The following is a 23,119-nucleotide window of genomic DNA, read 5'->3' as shown; positions in this document are numbered from 1 at the left end:
CACTGGTTACACACAGAGGATTGTGCACTGTGAAGAGTCTGTACACAGCTGTGTCCTCTCTATGCTCCTGAGCGTTTGGGGGCGGGGGGGGGGGGCATCTGCCTGCTGGTGTTAAATTTCGACTGAGTCCTCCCCCACCCCTGGTCTTAATGCCTGGGAAGAAGTTTACAGTGCAGTTTGTGTTTGGGACTTCCCCTGTAGCACATGTCCTCTACATAAGAAACCACAGCTCTCAATAATACTGATACGTGTGTGTGTGTGTGCTTGTGTGCACGTGTGTGTGCATGCATCCATGACTGTGTGTGCATCTCTTCTGCAGCACTCACACAGAAACTTTTTTTCTTTTTGCTTGAATGGGAAAGGCACTATCACCTGTGAAAAACGCTCCCTTTTTCTGAAGAAGCTCTTCTTCCTGTGGTCTCAGCTCAGCGAGCGCGATTGGACGCGGCTGTGCTGCCCGCCCGAGGCACGGACCGCCACACTTCCTGCTTCCAAAAGACACACCGCTATAAAGCGGCTATATCTGGACCAGGGGCAGTGAAAAAGGAGAGACTGTCACTCTAAGCTTGTGAGTGCGCGCGTGTGTGCGCGCGTGTGTGAGTGCGTGCGTGCATGTATGCGCGTATGCACGTGTACGGTGACTCTCTCACGTACACATGTAAAAAAAATACACGCTCTCATGTGTGTGTGCACAAGTGTAGAGGAGACAGTTACTGTACACATGCACACACACATATGTGCTCACTCACACACACACACACTCACAGTGACACCCTCTCCTGCGTGTGTGTGTGTGTGTGTGTGTGCATGACACTGTAATTGAGGTCAGGGGTTGTAGGTGGAGTCCTGTGAAGGAAAACACACACACCACCCTGTTTCCTCTTAGACTTCCTTATTTCTCTGTTTTCATATGTATAAACCTGCTGCTGAAGATAGATATTGGAATAAATGCTAACATCTTGCTAGTGTTAAGCTTTTCTTTCAGACAGTGACATCCCCAGTAAAATCCCATTTATTGAATGAAACATCCTAAAGCGCCTTTGTGATCATATCAGAACACTTCTTTCACCAACTGCACAATATCTGTGGGGATATTTGCATCATAATAAACCAAACTTTCCAGTGAGAAAATAGAAATGCCTCTCTCTCTCTGTAAAGAAATGGATTAATGTTATTATTTTTTGCTTACGTTGATTTAAAAAAAAAAATATATATACATTTTTACTATCCTTATCACATAGGAATGTAAATGCTTTCATTTTAGATACAGAAGGATATCATTATTAATGGAATGTTTGTTTATGGCCTGCAGGTTATTACACCTTCAGTTTATGTGTGTGTGCTCAGAGAAAACTCTAAAAAAAATACCACAAATTTTGTTTTGTGACATGACCAGAGCAATTCTTCTCAGATGTTAACAGTTTATTTTATAGAACGTATTGTGTTTAAAGCTTATGCTAAATGGCTTTCAGGAATATTTATCTAATTAATCAGTGCCCCAAGGAGTATCTGGGGTGTGCTAAGCACTTTGCACAGACCTCTAGCAACTTCATGTTAAACCTGACAACAATGAATCCAAAGATAGTAACTGCCAAGATCTGCCTTAACAAACAATTCACACCTACGTAACGCTTTCAACTGGTTTCTGGTAAATTACTGTTTTACAAAGACCGGCAATCCAGAATAAATCAGCACAGGAGCACTCCCCGCCCAGTTCCAATCCGTTTGTGTAAAGAATCATGTCATGTGACCTAACTAATACCAACTAACTACTCTGAGGGGATTTGTAATTGGTATCACTTTGTAAATTGGCATGTTCAGTTCGGTATAATTGGATCTTGTTATCACCTGCTCTTTGCACTCCAAAATTCCGCTCCTCAAAATAGATCCCACATCTGATGCAGTCCATAAATACACTGGAGGTACTGTTCCATGCAATTATTAGTGCGTCAAATGGTCCCAGTTTGTCTACTTCAGTGCCCATGTTATCTTTTCTATTATGTGAACAAAGACAATACTTACTGTTGCATTTTAATGAAATACTTAACTGCTATTTTTTGCGGGTGATTTTTATGTGGCATGTAAAATCTGAAACATTGTGTACACAGTGCATTTGTTCAGCATAACACAAAACAAAGGCTGCTGATAAAATTGTAAACATGGGCCTCAACCTGTGGTAGATAGCTCAGGAAGTCTGGAGAAAGAGGAAACACACCAGACCCCGCAAACTGATGGGCCTACCAATCAAATGAGTCCCATCCCTACTGTGGCCATATTAACAGAGTGACCAGTCCACATGCTTCTACTGAGAATAAAATAGAGAGCATGGTGTTCGTGGTATTTAAATTAACTGGTGAGCGTTCTTCGCCTTTGATTGCCCGTGACTAAAGAGCTGGCGAGCTCGCACATAACGAGGCGGCGGGATCCTACTGGTCTCGTCGTGACTTGAGCATGCACGTTTCCATGGTCACAGGGGCGCGCGAGCCAACCGCAGGTGCCGCCGGCACTAACATCGATTCTCAATTAGAGACCCTGGAAGAGGGGGTAAGATAATGAAATTCACCCACAGGCTGGGGAGGGTTAACTAAACGCTTCTGCAGTTATTTAGAGCTAACAAAAGGCTGGCTTAGGAGGGCACTGAGCAGCTAAGTGAAAAAAAGGGGTTGGGGTTGGCGGGGGGGGGGGGGGGTTCCAGTGCCCTCCCCCACCCCATTATTTTACATTCATCAGAGCACAAGGGACCCAAGTACAAGCCCCCACTGTGTAATCGTTAGGAATTTCATTACTGGGGTGGATCAATCACTAATGACAGGTCTGTGCTAAAAAAGAAAAAAACACTGAGTGCTTTAGTGGTGGGTTTTGATGATATTTCCGAGAAATTTCATAACAAATTCATAACACTTAATGCACAACAAGCAGTTATTTGACCCCCACCCCCACAAATTCCTCTGTGTGAGGTTTACTCTGATAAAAATTTTACAATGGGCTTTTTTATTTGCCTTACAGATGCTGTCAGCCTGGGGTGCCCTGGAGAGCTTACTTTTATTGGCACCCTCCTGTTACAGCACCGCATGTTGAAGGAATCCGAGCAGGTAAAGGGAACAGGAACAGGCATGGCAGCAGGGTTCCACCGCGGATTTGGATCGGTCGCTTTTTCTGAGTTCCTGTGCCATGATCTGTAGCTCACTGGTGACCCATTTTACTTTTGCATCGGTGTCCACGTCAGCACGAAAGTCTGTCTCATGCTCTGTGATGAGGGAGAACAGGTGAGCATTTCCCAGAATGCAAGACATTCGTTCTGCCACGGTGAAATACTAATCACACTTCAATTTTATGACAGAATGGGGACTTTTTTGCTAAAAGAAGTTTATGCTCAAACTGGTAAGTGAAACCAGAGTAAAAGATAAAATAAAACTGAACAGTTAAATCAAACACTTCACAGAAACGCTAAGAACAAAGGCTCAAATGAACAGAAGAAAGGAGGTGTTAGTACTCCCCCAACCTCCACACCCACTTCCACACCCACACACACACATACAAACACATCAAATTGCACACTCACACACACCCACCCGCACATACACATACATACGCACACACACTCACACACATACGCATACACACACACACACACACACTCACACACATACGCATACACACACGCGCGCACACGGTGCATATCCCCTAACACAGTGTGACCGCTGAACCCGTGAGCAGGTTAAAGCCTGTATTTAAGACTACCCAGGAGGAGCTCTGGGAACCTCGGGGGCACATGCGGACCCCGACGGTGAGGCAGCGGGGGGCGACTGCGGAGCCAGCACGCACGGCCCCCCCAGCCCATCCCCCCGTGTGCTGACAATGAGAGCGGAGCAGCGGGAGAGGAAGTTCCGGCGGTAATGTGAACGGGTGGGGGGGGGGGGGGGGGGGAGGGGGGGCGTGAAGGACGAGCCCGGCGGCCGCAGTCTTCTGCCAGCGTGAGACGGCGCCCCAGCCAGGCCCTGCAGAAAGCCTTCATTAATCACTCCAGCGGGGCCTCTCTCCCAAACGCACAGCCTTACATCCCTTCCACCCAACACCCAAGCACCTGTACACTGCACAAGCTCTGCCCTGTGCCCTGCCTGTGGCTCACTGCTGGTGTACACACTTTACATGAGCCCCGTCTGTACTGTGTACTGTCTGGTGTGTGCGCTCTCTGTACTGTGCACTGTCTGTAATGTGTACTGTCTGGTGTGTGTGCCCTCTGTAATGTGCACTGTCTGTAATGTGTACTGTCTGGTGTGTGTGCTCTCTGTAATGTGCACTGTCTGTAATGAGCCCTGTCTGTAATGTGTACTGTCTGGTGTGTGCACTCTCTGCACTGTACACTGTCTGTAATGAGCCCTGTCTGTAATGTGTACTGTCTGGTGTGTGCACTCTCTGCACTGTACACTGTCTGTAATGAGCCCTGTCTGTAATGTGTACTGTCTGGTGTGTGCACTCTCTGTAATGTGCACTGTCGATAAGGTGTCCTGCTTGTAGTGTGCACTGTCTCTAATGTGCTCTACCTGTAGTGTGCACTGCCTTTAATGTGCACTGTTTCTAATGTGTGCACTGTCTCTCATGCGCACTGTCTGTAGTGAACACTGTCTGTCATGTACAATGTCTCTAATGTGCAGTGTCTGTAGTGTGCACTGTTTCTAAAGTGCACTGTCTCTCATGTGCAGTGACTGTAGTGTGCACTGTTTCTAAAGTGCACTGTCTCTCATGTGCAGTGACTGTAGTGTGCACTGTTTCTAAAGTGCACTGTCTCTCATGTGCAGTGACTGTAGTGTGCACTGTCCATAATGATTCACTCCATGTTTGTGGAATGAAATCATTTTCAACTTGGCATTTACTGTGCTGAAAAACGAGCTTGTGTGTTTTGTGTACCGGTCAGGGAATACCCTGATTTGAAAGATAGGTAGGCAGATGACGATGAATGCAAATAAACACTTTGCCAAATATTTACACAACAAACGTACAATTAAAGTTCCAATTGGAAAGCTACATTCAATGATAACTGCAAGGCAAGCGTTATTTTCCACAAGCCCGTCCACCTTAATATGTCAGTGTTGACCAAACGAAAAAGCCACACCACAGTAACTGCCTGCATAACAATGACTTTTTACATCAGGATCCTTGTAATTTTACCAAAGAGAACAGCAGGTACATTTTAACAGTATTACACATCAGAAAACCCACTGTGGTCTTTCAATCACAAGTGATATAAACACTGTGATCTTATTACAGTTAAGCTGGATGGGCCCAATTAAAGTCAGATTTACCAAAATAACAGGGCAAGCCAAAGGAAAAAATGAGTCCGTTTCTGAAGTTGTATTGCCTGTTGCATATAGCTCAATTTGGAAGTGCATTGTCTCCAGAGAAACTGGCTAGTGTTAATAATCAGCATTGCTAATGCAGTTGCTAATGTGCTCGATCTACCTGTTTGACAGGTAAGGGGGCATTGTAAACCCAACCCACCCTCTCCATGGCCGCATCACTTTTGCTACAGTCCATAGCATGTGCCACCATGACATCACACAGGTCTCATAGGGTAGGTTCCAGGGAATCTGCTCTCAGTAGGCACCAAACAGCCATTTTGGTGGTACAGCACAGAAGATAACCTTTGTATAGTGCTGTGGATCTTCATCCAAGTCATTTGGTAGTGATATCCCTTCGGCAAGGTCTGTTTACATCAGCATAAATACAGCAGCTGCCATTATTGGGGGGGAGGGGGGGGGCTGTCTATAGGAGAGCTCACCAAGGTTAAGACCTATATTAAGAAAACCATCTTCCATCTTAGTCTTGGCTTTGTTGAAGTATTTTTACCAGATTCCTAAAAATATGCACTAAACGCTCACGAAAATAGACAGCACGTGTCCTTGTTTGCCATCGTTGTACAAGTATTTTCCCCCAAACTAAAATAAATTGTATAATCATATATCTTTTTAAATACATTGTATAACATGCCTGATACAGGACCTAATCAAAATGGAAATAAAGTATATTTTGAAACGATATTGATCTCATATGATCTTTATGCATTGACATATTTTTCCCTAGGGACACATAAAAATTTTTCCCTGAGGACATATTTTTCCCATTGACATCTGTTTTCCCTAAGGACGAATATGCCATAGGCATCACCTCTGCCGCTCAGTACAGTAGATTTTCCTGAATGTGATTCCATTAAGATCCCCGGGTGCGTTTGCTGATACGCGGTTCCCAGCGTAATGCTATCGCGCTCGGCGGGGTCGCACAAGCGAGTGACGTGAAAAGTGACAAAGTCTGAGCCTCTTTCAATTTCCACAGGAGGGGGAGGATGGGGCGGGGGGGGGGGGGGGGGGGGGTGAGGCATTAAGTGCCGGTAAGCTTCCTGTTCCGCAGCCCTGTTCATCTCCTCTGGACCGGATCTAATCCCACCCCGACGATTAGAATTTACGGCCGCGGCGATAACTCATCCCTGGCGGAAAGCGAGGGCAGGAGAGAGAGAGAGAGAGAGAGAGAGGGATATAAGCAGGAGGTGAGCGGGCGCTCTGAGCATATAAGCCCCTTGTAATGAGAAATATTTGTGTACGATGGAGAGGGTCGGGCTGGGTTGGGGGGGTGGGGGGTGGACGGCAGCAGAGGAAAGGAGGGGGGGGGCGAGGCGACAGCGGTGGGCGAGGCGACAGCGGTGGTTTGCGGCGAGCGTGTGGGTTTTTGAGTTATGTTTCGTCCGCGGCTGCACCTGCGGAGATCACCCCGGATACCTGCCCTTCTCTGATCCGATTCCCAAAAGCAAAGCCCTCTGCGGAGTTCAGGCCCGTAAATCAGCCTGCTCCTGTTCAGCCGTAACTGTTTCTGTGACAAAATGTCCCCTCCTGCTCGCAGGCATGACCTTCTCTCCTCAGCTTCCGTATAACTTTGCCAAGCTTTAACCGCCGTGGCTCGCTCAACGGTTAACATTTCCAACTCGTGAAAAACTGTGAAACCCATCGGCACACTTTCTGACACTTTCACTGTTTCCACAATTCCTGTTGGATGACAAAATAAAACCCAGGGAAACTGTCTGAATTTGGTTTTTCTGTTTAGATAAATGTGCTACATATGGTTTCTAGGTGCCCTTAACAACAAGGGCACCACAGCCCACCCCTGGACCGCCATCTTTGGATGCTTCATGCAACCTCTCTGAAACTGACAGATTTTGTACCCGTGAAGCCACACTCTGAGCTGGCCCCTACTGAGTCTGGTTCTTTCCAAGGTTTCTTCCTACATATCGTTCAGGGATTTTTTCCTTGCCACTGTCGCCTCTGGTTTGCTCTGTGGGGTTTGAGCCCAAACTGTGAAGTGTGTTGTGACAAATTCTATAAAATAGAATAAATAAAATGTATTGATAGATTGATTGGCGTCTTTGCACACCTGCTTGACATCAAACCACTCGTGTACAATCACACCAAAGCCACTGGATGTACGCATGGTGATGTATTTTCAATATTCTTGCAATTCAGTCAAGAGAAATGCATTAAACAACTCAACGTTTAGCTGTAGAATTAACCTACTGTATACACAATGCACATACAGAAAAAGCAGCTTTATTATTCTACAGTATGTGCTTTGTCCATCTCATGTTTCTCTCTTAAGTTCGACAGAATTTAGTTATGAGCAGAACTATCACCCTTGATGCGTGTAGCTCTCTTCAGACGACTCTCCTGGTCGATAAATAAGAGCCTGGTTTTCCCATTAGAATGTATTCTGTGGTAGGTCATCCGCAGATCCGGTACACTGACCCACACAGCCACTGGAGCCAGCGACAGAAGCAAGGACTCTCCTCATAAATAGGTCGAGAGAAAGCGCACGTCACTGTCAGTTTGATGAAGGACCCTTTAGACGCAGCCAGCTTCTCAGGGCTAATAAATCTACCCACCTGAGGCTCTCGCAGAAGGGTATTAGTCCTGTAAGCAATGTTATGGATGGGGATTCAATTGATCTGCATCCAACAATAATTGCATCTGAATCTATTCAGGATGAATGTGTTTCATAACCTTTGCAACGAAAGGGGCCCCAGCTGTAAGTCTACAGAGACAATGAAACATGCCACGATGGGGCCCAGTGATTTGTGTACAATTGTGTGCACTAATCAAGCATGAATCAGTATAGCTGCCAATCATAAGAGCAACAGCTGATGATACATTTATATGAGTTTTTTTATTTCTTAAAAAAGGTTTAATATATTCAAACTGATAGATGAGTAAAAGTACAAATAAAATGGCATGTTAAAAAGGGTAAAATCAAACCGGGTACTTAAAATTGTTGAGAATAATTCATGAGAGAAATTACCCATCTATTACAGCGATACATGATATAACTAATCACATATGATAATTATAGATCTAGTGCAAATTGAGGCCTATTCAGAGGTCTGTTAGTTCTACTGAAGCTGCTATTAGCACAGAGCTTTTATAGCTATTAACACCATTTCACAATAGAAAATGAAATCAAAGCCTGAACAGACTGCTTATCTGAAGACCACAAAACACTGCATTGATGCTATTCAAGCTCAACGAGTAATTGGTTTTCAACATTGCTCTTATGGATAGAAGATTGAGTTCGACTTGCCCCGTGTTTAAATTGTCCCATACAAAAAAATGTGTGTTTCTCTGTTGTCTTTGTGTTCATATGCATCAAAAGGTCACAACCCGCTTTAGCACACTACCATTTTAATAAATGTTTAGATGTGGGGACTGACAAATACACCACCATTTAATGCTTATTCACACAATTATTGTCTGCCTTATTTCATTTGTAGTGTAAAAATAAAATCTGGATACTTTTTTTTTTTTTTTGTTGCTTCAAGACCACGTCATATTAGAGAAATAATTTGCTTTAACTAGTATACATTATGATATCAGCAAACAGGACATATTAAGTGTGCTCAAAAAGTACCTTTGGACTGTATTATGTAAGATTAGTGATATCCCAATCACAGTCCAGCTTGTGAGCAATCTGAAGTGATAATCGCTGGTACTTAATGGAGAGGCACTTACCATGATAAAGAGACAATAGAAAATCGCAAAAAGATTTTAATTAGCCTAAAAACCGGCAGCACGGTCACCTAATCCATTCATGAATAAGGTGTTTTTCTGATATCTTAACATAAAGACGGCAGGCACTTGATGGATAAGGGTCAGATTTCTGTCTTTTGCTAAATCTGAACTCCTTCCAAAAGCATTAAAAGCTATATTTAAAGAATCTGCTTTAATCACACCAAATGATTAAATCAACTTGGAGAGCACATATTGTACCTTTTCGGTTCTGTTATAGATAATCATCACCAGACCTCGTGCTGTGATCATCCCATTAAAAAGTACTTTAGGCAGGCCTTTCCCAGCCAGAAATCTTTTTGGGGTTGCCACAACATTCCTAACGTTCCCAACATTGCCTGCTGTCCAGTTCCCAAATTTCCCTTTTTTTAAGTCACAAGGATCGCATTGCAGAAATGGTCTTGGGACATTATTTGAAATTTGTTATTCCAGTTAAAAGGGAATTTGAATTGTGGGCAGCCATTGGTATTTATTCATTTTATTTTATATTTATTTTATTTTTTAATAAAAGGAGAGTGGATAGTCCGTCCAGTTTTGGTATTTTCTGCTGTATTCAGACTGGAGGAAAGCAGTGAGGGTAGCAGGCAGAGAAGAGATCTCGGAAGGTGCCACAGGGATTTATCTGTGGTTTGAGAGTCTGCCACCCTATAGACTGCACCATGTGTTGCCATTCATATCCATTTCCTCAGTAAACACAGTAATGTTCAACTAATCTGCAATTTCAATTTGGAACGCTTAAAAAATCCGTTCTTTGATTTTTTTTCATGACTAAATTTGAACCCCCTGGGTATGATACTAGTAGACCTGGATGCAATACACCTGTAAAGTTTTTCTGTGACTTTGACAGAACTTTTTTGGAACATGTTTTAATCATGTTACCTCACCAGCCAACTGGTATATTCCCCAACATTTCGTATTAAGCGAGTTACCATTACATTTACATTAGATTACATTTATTTGGCAGATGCTTTTATACAAAGCGATGTACAAGAAGGGCATATCGAAGGTCATTATAGCTACAAAACACAGGGCCGATAAGGTACAATATTCATTATGTAATAGTTATTCATAGCCATTAACACATTAAGTCCAGTTCACACAGTAAGCATAGGCTAGGTCAGAAAGTTACCACTGTTTTGTTGTGCAGTTATTATATTATTATACGAGCCCTTGTTAATCAAATCCTGATGCTGCCAGTTTCAGTAACCAGGTATTTCTTATCTTAAAGACTTCTGTGGCCCATCGCATGTCTGCCCGTGCCACTCGAGATTGCAGAATGGAAAATATGTCAACATGTCATACATCACAATTATTATGCAGGCGTAGCATTTACTGTGAAACTGCATAGCATATTCTACAACACACGCATGAAAATATTAATATGAACATATGAACTTGGCAATAACTGACACAGAGAGTGACTAAAATGACTGCCGCTGAGCTTGTCCCCATCAGTGAGGTGTGTTTGACTCTTCGAGTATGACTCACTTTCGCCTGATCGCTTGAATAATCACTTCCTACCTCTTCCCTGGGCACCACCACATATTGCGCTACATTTAAGTATGTATTCATTTTTCCAATGAGCTATAAAGCCAGCTGGAGATTATCAAGATCCCAGTGGTTTCATTTCTCTTGCTTCCTTTGTTAATACAGGAAGTCATTTTCTTCTGCTACTAATTTTCCAAAGTAGAAATTACATCCTCTATTATATCAGACAATTTGAGTTCTGTAAATGGTCCAATGTGCATTTTGACCATTAGGGACAAGTGATATATGATGTTACAATGCTGTCAATGACAACAGTAGTTGTTTCTAATTCATGCAGTATTGTAGTATGCAGTATGGTAAAATGTTAAAATTAGTGTGATATCTCAAAGCACTTTATGGTGAAGGAGGGGTGGGGGTACTCAAATCAACTATCACTCACATCTAATGTGTGTAGCCCCCACATGAGTGATGCACAGCAGCCATTTTGTGCCAGAAAGCTCATCACACATCAGCTGAGGTCAGGTGAAGCATATAGGGTCTGGGAGCTGAACATGCCACATTGTACTGAATTATATTCTCCACATCCTTTTCTGCAGGGCCAATTCCATAGAAGTATGAATTTGCAGGGCTGCAAATAAAAGGTATAATTTTTATTTCATGCATTACAATTGCTTTACTCTTTTTTATTTGTTATTGTGAATGAATAACTGTGAGACTGGATTGATAACTGTATACTCGTACGCGTTAATATATTACATCAAAAGAAGAACATTGAAAGTACAGCATGTTTTTCCAACACAACTATTTGAGGCAGCGTCTATTCAGGCTTACAAGGAAGAGCTTTGGATACTTAAAAATGCAAATATATAAATTCATAAAAGGCAAATTAGGCAGTCATATGACAAGCAGGCTATCCCCACGGACACTCTGCTTTCACTGGAATGATTGCCTTTCTTTTGGAATTCTTCCGTAACTCAAACACAGGGAAACATATTCTGCTTTGACCTACGACTGGATTCTCCCCTCCATACGAGCAGCCCTTTTGCTTGTTACTCAGAACCATTCACAACCCTGGTCGCTGATTGACATATATAATACACGGCATATGAACACATAATTATGCAGCTTAAAATAATGATACAAAGAAATTTGATGTGGTGAGGAGCCTAATGTCTTGTATAACTTGCTTTACATTTTCTTATTTAACAGTAATCTAGTACTTATCTGTACTGTTATCTTTTTAATAGCTTAACTTTAAATTACATTCTAAAGTGTGTACATAATTTGAAAATTTGACAATAGTTTTTCTTTTTTCTTTGTATTCTGATAGAATTCACTGAGAATCTGCCTCAAATACAGTGTTCAATTGAATGCACATAGCAACCACCTGGCAGCAGATTTATGCAGGTTAATTATGACTGGGTATTTTTCTGCCTGGCAGGAAAACCCTACAGTTGGTCACGTTAAACATGGTCTGGAGTTGAGACACAGATCTCCTTTTTGTTTCCACTGCATGGGTGTAATTTTCCTAGGGAACCCCCAATGTGGCTTCATGGCATGTTATTAAGGAGGGGGGAAGTACAGGCTAAAATGCAAAGGAGCTGCTGCACCACTAGCCTTGCTCTCATCGAGGAAAAAAAAAGAAAGAAAAAAAAACAGAAAACCTCAGTGGGATTCTGCTTCCTCATACGGAGAGATTGCGCTTGAATGGCCCCTAGAAAAGCACCAAAGCGTTGCGTTAATGGCCGTTTACGGCCGCACGTGCAGACAACGGCGGGGCTTTCTGTGAACACCTTTTCCTGGTTACGGCCACGGGTCTGTTTGTTCATCTGAGAACAGCCGAGGATCAGACCGTTTTAAAATCCAAACCGCAGCATTTATAGACCGATCATTGAAGCCCGGTTTTAAGAAACAGCCTCCGAAACGGAATCACAAGAGCTTTAGTTTTCTTGATGTTTGCTCACATATATCTACAGGTAATAAACTGTTAAATATATTAATTATGAGTATATTTACATGTTATGTGTGTGTTTGTGTGTGAACACATTAAATGTAATATATTACTAATATGCTATTTGCTAGTGAGCAAAGATGAAACAGGCAGCAGGGAACAGGTGCATCCCTGGAACCACCTACCTCACAAAATTACACCACATTTAAAAACAACAAAATGAATCAGTCATTTTCTTGAGGGAAGGTAGGCTATTAGGTAGGGCATTCATATTGATTTCTTAATTTATATTACACCCATGTATTTGAAACACTGCAAGAAAAAGATTGTTGAACCCAGGGTCTTCAGGAGAGGATTCCATTGCCCCTCTGAGAGCTCTCATGTAAACCTTGAGACGCGTGGCATAAGAGGTGGCGGTGCAGCCTCATGGTGAGGGAACTCGGCTTGCAACTCAAAAACTGAGAGTCTGATTCTCAGATGGAATGCTGCTGTTACACCCACAAGCACGGATTTTATCTGAATCACTTCACTAAAATATCCAGATGTACAAATGGGTATGCTAAAGAATGTAAAACTGTGAGATTCTCTCTTCCTAACAGCATCTGCTAACAGCAGTGCACAAGAGAACATCTGCATGCAGAGTGCATGCTTATCTAATATCAGCTCAAGCTTAATTGACTAGCGAAGCTGCATTCTTTTGGGCTCTTGTATTGCTTCCTTGCCTGTCATTTATCAACTTGCTGAGCCAAAATGTAATCTTAAACAGCGCAAACACGTGCATTTTTACTCAGAAAGAGACAGACCGAAACTGGGAGTTGCATGGAAATGCTAGAAGATTTCTGAACAGAACAGAACCATGCGTACCAGCATCTCATTGGCCAGTGTGTACAAATTAATGTTGTAACACTAATTTTACACATGGCTGATAAAAAAGGCTCACACTACTCAGAGTAAGAAAAATTCCAAGACGGAGAGAAAAAACTTGGCTAAAAGGCCAGCTTTTTCCTATATAAATTTATATACAACCTATAAAATATATACAGGAAAGCCTTCATAGACAAGGCAAGACTAATCAAGTTAATTTTATGGTCATTGATGACAAGAAAGCTTCTGCTCTCCACAAGGATGTAATTTTCTTACAATGGTTATGCTTAGCTATAGATACATACTGATGGCTACACTTACTGATCTTGTAACGGTTTGGTGTTTTGTCTTAATTTCATCAGAAAACATTGTGAGCAACTTCCAACCAAAACCAGCCAATCCTAACAGCTAAGGTCCAGCCTCAATATCCCTTTACTCGTAAAGCCCAATAAATCTTCAAGGTTTAAATGTTGTGATGGGTATTGTAACACCAAGCCCAGGTGAAGTCAGCACATGCTGTCAGTACTTCACTGATTTTAAACAATAACTGTGTTCCATTGCGAAAACCAAAACCTCTTGAGAAGCTCAGTCAAGTCACTGATTGACAGCCAATAGCGGCTCCACCCATTTCTGCAGTCATGACATCGCATTATCTCATCCCTAACATAAGCTCTTCCGCAGGAGCCTTTCTCACCCAACATTCACACGGAAAACCATCAGCACACAAAGTGCTCTCAGCACAGGAAAGAACCTGACCAGGGAGGTCCAGAGGAATTCACAGTGCCATTCAAATGCGTGTGTACAGAGGGGCGTTCCCCCCCCACAAAAAAGGAGGATTTTATTTTGGGGAGGGGATAAACACCATTTTGACAAAAGCCACTGAGGCTACCAAAATTCAGAAAGTCCTGGATCAGCAGGGAAGCTACCTCAGACATGGAGACACAATGCTGTGCACTCCAAAGGCCAGGGCCACGTCCTCCACAGCGACAGACAGGGTGTCTCTCACCAGCACTATCAGCTATGCTGCTTTTTCCTGGTTTCAGTTACTGCTGTAAGCTGTCTCTGAGGCAGCCAGCTCATGTAAAACATATGCAACATATATATCAATAGTTACTCTTATAATGAGATTTATGCGCTTAAGGGTCTGTTTTTTTCTTATGTGGTGCTTCTGGATAACAGGCATCCACAGAAAATGTTGATACGTTTAATTCACATTCACACGGAGTTCACATTTGCCTTTTATAATTGTGAAGGACTACTGTCTCCACTTCATTATCTGTGTTTTTACAATTTAGCAACTGCATGGAGGCCAAATTGGAAGGATGGCAAAGGGCAAAATAACAGTGATGAGACGTATTAAAGAAAATGTTATATTTTATAACATCTGTTAACATAGTTAAAGCCATTAATGGCAGCTTCTTTTTTAAAAGGAAGCAGCATGTAATGAGGCAATAGTTATAGTGATGGAGGAGTCACACCCAGATGGGGGGTACCTTTGGGTACCCCACAGACAAAATCCTATATATAAATACTGTGTGAATGTCTGTGGAAGTACAGGTGAATAAATTTCCTTCTGGAAATCAATGACACAGCTCTCTTGGAACTGAAGATAGCGTGTGTTGTTACCACCCTTCTTTTCTCTTCTGTGCGGGTGTGGTGAAATGACTGCAGTGATCTGGGCTGTCACTCACATCCACCCGACCCACCCAGTATGAATGGTATTATTTCCCATAATCCTCTGGAGCCATTTCCCCCTTATGTGACTTCGGCACGGACAGTGACACTGATGCCCTCTGCAAAGATAATGGGCTCACAATCAGCAGCCAGGCTAACAAATAATAGGCAATGCAAATGAATGGCCAAATGCAAATACCCAGCAATATGGCTGTGATGACATTCAAGCCACAATACTTTTTGGATGTTGCATTACTTCCATGGACTAAAGAGATTGGGCCTGGCTCAATTTCAGCAAAATATATTATTCATGTTTTTATTTTTCATTCATTTATATTTAATTCATTCATATTATATATTCCTTTTTTGTAAAAAAAAAAAAGGACTATTTTGAATTTTCTCTCAATAGACACATTTGTACTGCATGTTCAATGGTGAATTTATTCTGCATTATTTATGATTTCATCGTGTTTTTCTTTTCCAGTGAGACAATGAGCAATATATTAAAAATATATGTCCAAAATATATGTATACAATTGAACGTGCCAGGTCATATGTGGGGCAAACACATGGCAGCCAACTTTTGACCACGAGTCACCCAGAACATACATGGGTTCAATCCCATACCGTGGTACCTTCTGAGCTGCGACCCCTTTTCTATCCCCGTCTGAATAAATCAACAACATATATTACATTTCGGCATTTAGCAGGCACTTTTATCCAGGGCGACTTGTACAGCGTATATACTTCTTCACACAATCCATTTATACAGCTGGATATATTTCTGAATTAAGTCAGGTTAAGTACCTGCTCATGGCCACAACAACAGTATCCTGCCTGGAAACTGAACCGACAACTATAGTCCTCAAAGCATTTTTACACATTGCCAGCTCACTGATTGGCACTGGTTACTGCAAAATCAAGTCATGAAGTGGAAGTAGAGAGTAAGACATTAAATGAAAAGTGTCTATATGCATTAATTTATGGATTTTTCCAGATGAAATATCGTTGGTCATGGTCAAAGAAAAATAATGATATTCATTAATCAAATTATCCATGTTCAACCAGATCTCGTGTATGCTTCAGATCTCATGTCATGTATTGATGACAGTAAAAAGCTAAATTAACAAGTGGGATTGAACTGTCTAATCCTGTTTGGTTCATGTGGACCATAAACTAAAGCATGCAGAAAAGACTAGTTTCTTCCAGACCCGTGATAAAATTCCTCTAATCTGTCTGCCCAGTAGTGTGGCCTCGTTTCACAGCTGACGATATTAGGACAGGACCAGATACACCCGCCTCGCCCCAGCGCGGGCCGCTGAAAGGTTTAGTTGTCCGTGGGGCTTCGCCGAGGTTCAAAGAGCCCTAATCGCATTAAGAAGAGACATTCCCAGCTCCTAAAACCCACAGTCTCCATTCCCTGAGCTCCGATCAAGGAGGGCAGAAGCATTTAAGACACTTATGTGCTCCTGTCAAATCGGGCGCAGGTCCACCTTTGATCCAGCGGCTCGGCTTTAATCAGAGCCCTTCGGAGAACCGGGCTACGCTATTTATTTACCATAAAGGTGCAGAGACCTGAAGCGCAAAACCTAGGCCTCTTCCTCGTGTGCAAAGTTGGAATGCATGCCGGGAATAAAAGAGAAAAATTAACCCAGCACGCTATGCAGCACTGCAGCCTAAAACGCATGCTACTGTACACAAAGGGCCAGACGCTTACCCCCCCCCCCCCCCCCCAACCTCTGCCCTCAAACCTACCTCCCACTCATCCTCAAACCCCAGCGGCCATCGATAAGCCTCTTAAGGAAAGACCCCAACAAGCTGTTCAGTACATTGACAAAAGGAATTTCATTACCATCGAGCAACTCATTATCTTATTGGGAGGGGGGAAAACATTAAGCCGGACGCACCAGCAACAGCTCAACATGTACGCAAGTGTCAGATGAACTCATTCCCCAACAAATCGCATGTTGACTAACAGATAAAAACGAGGGGGGGTTTCATAACGAAGAATGAAGAGGAATGAAATAACAACTCCGAAGCCCGCTCCATTATCCTAATGGCACGAAAGGAACAAAGTGTGATCAGTCAGTTCCTCTCGGCTTAGCGTCGACAACAAGGAGACAGGACACGGAGCGCGCCACGAATCCCTTTGTGCACACGTGATGAATGGCATCCCTCAACCCTCAGCGTGCTGTAAACTGCCAACAGATACCCTCTCATGTGTGACAAATGAGGTGTCTGGAAGGGTACAGGGAGACACGTACACCGAGATTACGCACACATCTCTCACTGACAGCCAGGCTTCCCAGTGAAATATTGAGACGCAGCGTAACACGTTTACATTCGTTCGCGGTGAGTCGGCCTTTGTTGCCAGGGTTTCAAAGAAAAGATTTGTTGGGTGTGTCATTGTGAGTTTTTCCCCGGTAGCGTGTAGCGCCACAATTTCTTCATCTTTTCGTGCAAATACAGCAGACACATGACGGAATTCTGACCTGACAGAAAAGTAGTGATAATTGTATCCTGTCCAATCGAAGCTGACTGCTGCAGTTTGTATAGACAAAGTATATTTGACAACTTCTGGCGATAACAAACCTTGGAAATGAAAAGGAGTTCAAAAGTACACAGACAGGAAAAATCTCTGAAGTATAAGGATTGTTGACTTGCTATTAGTGCTATTAGATTTTGGACGTGCACTCAGGTACTTCACCTACTTGACAGCAGGCCAATGACAATCCTCTCAGTCCTGTGTTAGCTTTCTTTTCTTTTTTTATTCTGCAGATGTTTATTTTGAAAATGGTGACCCAGTATCTTCAAATAGAGAGCTAGCACGGGGCCCACACTGATGGACTGGACGTGCGGGACGGCACATTTGCAACCACGAGCGCTTATCTTTCTCAAAGATAGCTCCATGCATTATGCACCAGCAGGAGAGGAGTTCTTCCCTTCTGCACAATTACACAAGACGGTCTAATTGCCCGGGACGGTGGTTAACCATTAAAGTAGATTTCTGGCACGTTTTTCCTCTGGTGATCGGCTCCATTCCCATTGCGTAATGGTGATAATTACATAAACCAGTTGTAGCTAGACTTGTAGCAAACATGTCAGCGAATGAGGGGGAATAATTACTGGGGTACTGAGACTATGTATACATCACACACATGGATAATATGTCAGAACATATTGCTGTTTAATGATGACTTTGCTAGCTTCTGGGCATTGAGAGCAGACTACATGTTTTTCCCGTGTTGAATGAACAAGCTTCAGCAATTTAACACAGTGTGTCTAAGCTCAAGAGCTTCTCTCGCGCCGGTGGGCTGGTCCTTCATTCCAGGACCCCCGGAGTGCCTTAAACAAGTGACAAAACTCTGCCGGCAGATCTTATCGGCACACACCGAGCCATTGTTCGCCAGACAGCACAAAGGTTGCAGCAGACAAAAGGTGGCTCCTATTTAAAAGCTTCTCTCGTTTTCCTTCTGGCCCCAGATCTGCTCGGTCAGCAACTGCCAACGTCCCACATCGGGATGATTAATAGAGCCGCACAATGCAGGGAATTTTCGTAAAACGAAGTTCTCGTGGCGCGCTCCTCGCAATAACATAGCCGTGCCCACGCATATGTGTCAGACGCTGTTTCTGACACGCATGTGCTCTCTGTGGAGCCCCAGTTTAAAGCCAGGAGTTTTATGGCTCTCTGGCGCTGTTTGCACACATGAGACGTGATTAGATCAGACTGGGAGCGAATTGAATACTTGGGACTCCAGGAGGCGATATTATTGTCTGCGGCAGGCTCACACACATGGCGAAGAGCATGTGTGTGAGCCTGTTTGTGATGGTTTCTATGACCTTCTTTGTGTTCAAACGCAGCCAACCAGGTACCACTGACTCCGGTGGATTGTGTGGAGAATGGCAATTCTAGTTGCAGTTCTAACAAAATTCTAACAAAAAAAGAAGGAAAAAACTGTCATGGTGCTGATGAAGCTTCCTGCGAATGGAGTTTGTTCCCAGCCATGTGCTCCGAGCACATAAAACACATCTAAAGACGTGCCGCAGATCGTTTGCTCTCCTTCGGGCCCAGTTAGGAGGCCTTTTCTGTTGTGGAAGTGCTTTCTTTCAGCGATTTACTCCTCGCCACAAGCACACAAGTGAGATTTCCCGTGGCTGATAAAAGGACAAAAGACTGAGCTCAATTGAGCATAAAGAGCAGGTAAATTGTTCTTATGCTTCATTAGGCTAGCAGTAGCCTGGGCAATGGGCAGGTTCCTGTTGACTCTGGCCCTGACTAAGCAATGTTATTTTCTGTCTACACTTTAATTTCCCTTCATCTGCCGTTGCTTGTCTTTCAAAGTGGCATTCAGACGAAATCAGCGAACCGAATTAGCCAACATGCTCAAGATTTTCAAATGCCAATTAATTATTTAACTCTGTCTTAGAACCCATTGACGACGCTGATAAATCTTTAAACACGTGGCTTAAGATTCCGGTTAATATTTCAGGGCACTTTGAAAGATATTTAATAAATCTCCAGCTCGGCGTATGTGTTAAAACAACACTCCTGATTTGAGTCATGAAATATGCAAAATATTGTGAATCAGAGGAGAAAACTATTGGGATAAATGAGGAGTGTGCAGGGGTGAGCTCTTTCTCATTTAGAATGAGAAACTCAATTACTCGGTAAGAAGGAAACAGTAATCTGACTGATATCTCACACTGAGACATGTTTAATCCTTGAAAGGAATATGGATGGAATATGAAATGCCCAATTCAATTCACTCCCAGCTCTTGCTAAGATATTTTTACTAACCACAGGAGTCATCTCAGTTGCCATTAGATAAACTCTAAATATCTGAGTCGGGTCGCAAGTAGGTTGTTATTCCACCCACATATTATTGCAGGATGGAAAATAATGAGGAAAAAAAGAGTCGCATTGTGTTCAAAATGAAGTGTAACTCATTGATTTCAAGGACAATGTCTACAGAACACAGAGGGAGATGCTTCTAAGACTCATTTTTACCATAGTGGTGGAAAACAGTATCACTATTTTTGGACGGGAATATATTTGGAATAAAAAGAGAACATACAGTACAGGGGTGTAAACTTCCCCAAAGGCAATCCTGCTGGCAGTACTGAATGGGCACTTTATTTCAGTGCAAAAGTGGATCTTGTACTTGCATAATTTTTCTGTGACTATAAACTATGCAACAACATGTAATTGGCATTGCATCAATGTCAGTGAGTAAGCAGCAATTGGTTGCACTGAATTATGCAAATGAGTGGCACCATTATAAAAACAATTTTGAGTAAAATAATATTTCTCACGCTCAGGAAGGCTGGAACTGAAATGTGTGCCAAATATATAGTCATATATGAATATATCATTCATTCTTCTAAGTGTGGAATACAATTCTTCAAATATTTGGAACAGAAATGTTTGCATTGCAAGGATACACGTGCAGAAAATGTGTATTTGTTGCACAATGTTCATTCATATTTTGTGTGCCTTTTAAAACTTTTGGGGATCTTAAATAACCATTTGGCTTTAAAAACGGTTAATTCGACTGACACTGATGTTTTCATTACAGTGAGACTTATAGTGTCTGACTCTTCGCAAAGTGTCCATGGTGAGCAGTCAGAATACAGTTTACAAAGCTGAAATCTACAAAAGTCCCTCATACGCAGCTGTTTCCATTCTCAGAGCCTGGCCTTCCCTCTAATGACCAAACATTCAGTACAAATCCTAATATATTCTCAACTAAACCTCTGTATTATGCAATGTACTGTATAATACATGTACTTTTTTCCCCCACTGTCATAAGATTAAGACTGATCATATATCACATGCTATATTTGTCTCATATGCTTGATAAACGATCCTATGGTATTCCCAGGTTCAATTCAGATTCTTTGCAACTGAGTAAATAAAAAAAAATGTCAATGTGTTTATATGGGAGTTTCACTATTCTTAGAAATATGCCACAAGTGCCTTCATCATGGTGCATCTTCAGTGTCACTAATCATCATTTAACATGCACACTTGCTTGAGGCTTGCTCGTTTATGAAGTTTTTTCTAATTTTGTTTTAGAATAATGCTAATAAAGATTTGAAAATAAGCTCTAGAATAACGTTAATGTCAAAGCAAACACTTTACCTGGATTTTACTTTCTTAAGAGCCATCTCAGACAGCTTTTAAGGAAGTTCGAAGGAGAACAGGACCGGTTATCGCAGCTTTGGAAAGTGTGGGCTAGTAATACGCCATTTCTGATAACGGCACAAACCACTTCCCTTTTACTGAAATCGGCTATGGCTGCTGAAAGACAATTTGCAATTTTGTCTTCAGGTCCGCATGCACCAGAGGTGATTTGTTAAGCTAGAGGTCAGACCACGGTCACGCCTGTCCAGGCTAGAGAGGAATGAAGTCTTTGGGAAAGAGTGGCCAAATTGCATTAAGGTAGAAAAGTGCGGAGCCTTGCTCTGCGCAGGCTGATAAACGCGCGGTCTGCTTCCGCGGTAGTTAGAGAGAGAGAGGCTTCCACTGCATGTTGTTGTTTCGTGCGGGTGCAACAAACCCCGGTCGCGTTGGAAGGGGAACTCGGTTCACATCGTGCCCGACGCCGCTTCCCGGCCGCTCGTCGTTTCCTGGACGCTCGCCGTTTCCTGACAAGCCGTCTCAGTCCTCGTAAAGATAAGCAACTTCCGCAAAGTGACGAAGCACTCACTGTTAACATAAAACACGTGACAGCACGGCGCAGATAGAGTAAACGAACTAATTCTGTCATGTAGGATTCGGCCCAGGAGACATAGTAAAATCTTTTTCATGTAGCTATGAGAACATGATGTCCAGACATGAGATTTTCAAAAACATGGTTTTCGTCATATTATCTGATGCTATTATGAATTATGAGGCAGACTGCTGTTCACTCATCAAATGAAATGGGAAAGAATTTCTGATTAGGCAAACTTCAAATGACAGACCATATGAAACAAGAAAATAAATACGAGAACATCTTTGTACTTTTGTTGCATTATTGGACTTATGTAGCGTGCCAAAACAGTGAAAATATTGATATAATGATATTAAATAATGCTTAATACTGAGATTAGTTCCATTCCCAGTTCCAGGTCCTTACAATGTTGACACAATAACTATATACAGAGGGAAATGTTGCTAATGAACTTGAATGTATCTTTATTACCAAGCTGAAAAGCTAACGGCTTTTAGAGGCTGCTAGATCAGCTATTACCACCACTGCCAATTACAGGAATCAGCTCATTCTGTTCAGCTGACTTCCTGTAGCTCCGAAATACAGCTGAGAAGAATTTCCACTCTAGAAAATCCCTGGGTGGAAAAAAGCCCCAGTTTGGAAAATTAGATGATTGAGCAAAAGGAAACTATTGACAAAATGAATGAAATGTGTGTATATATTACATAAACACCTACAACTTGAGGTGCTACTTACAATTTTTGTAAAAACTGAATCACTAATTTCCCATCTCTGCAAGTTCAGTCACACTTTTTAATAAACATACTTTTGTAAAGTACCAGTGCACTCTGGGTTATCGGTGTTCTGTAATTTGGCTTTGGTGTCGCACCCGAATTGAACTTTAGCAGGGCCCAAAGGCCACGACTACAAGGGAGTCACCTCATCCCTGCCGAGCAACAAGCGAGCTCGATCGAAGCCACATCACACACGTATCCTGCATCTTTGTTCTGGATTCTCGGATTTGCAAGTCTAAAGTAAAGACACACCATCTAATTATCACCGTTAGACTCAATCCATCTCCAGCTGCGCAGCCTATAAACAATGCTCCTCTGTTCACCATATTTCTCTCTGAGTTATAACCACTAACTGAATAGCCTTGCCTTGTTCCAGCTTGCAGCTCTGAAATCTGTGTAATCATCTTATTTGTCTTTCTGTAGCTAGTTCCATGTGGTGTTGCTTACTGGTCCTTCTGAGCAGACATAGTAGTGTCTCATGCCATTTTAGGTTGCTGATCTTTAAATGCACAAGAGACAAAAAAAATTATAATTTAAATTTTTCTGCCACCC

The 23,119-nt window shown here is 42.5% G+C and overlaps 1 long non-coding RNA gene across 1 annotated transcript; it reads right to left on the bottom strand.

Moving 5' to 3' along the window:
* Nucleotides 1–811: 811 nt before the first annotated feature.
* Nucleotides 812–22,035, bottom strand: LOC118233089. Its single transcript, XR_004766448.1, has 3 exons — nt 21,639–22,035; nt 3,041–3,247; nt 812–2,532 (listed from the first exon to the last, which is right to left on the bottom strand). It is a non-coding gene; the product is annotated as an uncharacterized LOC118233089 (long non-coding RNA).
* Between the last annotated feature and the right edge of the window lie 1,084 nt (nt 22,036–23,119).

This window comes from Anguilla anguilla, chromosome 8 (genome assembly GCF_013347855.1).
Source record: "Anguilla anguilla isolate fAngAng1 chromosome 8, fAngAng1.pri, whole genome shotgun sequence".
NCBI classification, from domain to species: Eukaryota; Metazoa; Chordata; class Actinopteri; order Anguilliformes; family Anguillidae; genus Anguilla; species Anguilla anguilla.
Note: the sequence above shows the minus strand (reverse complement) of the source record. Positions and strands in the feature narration are given on the sequence as shown.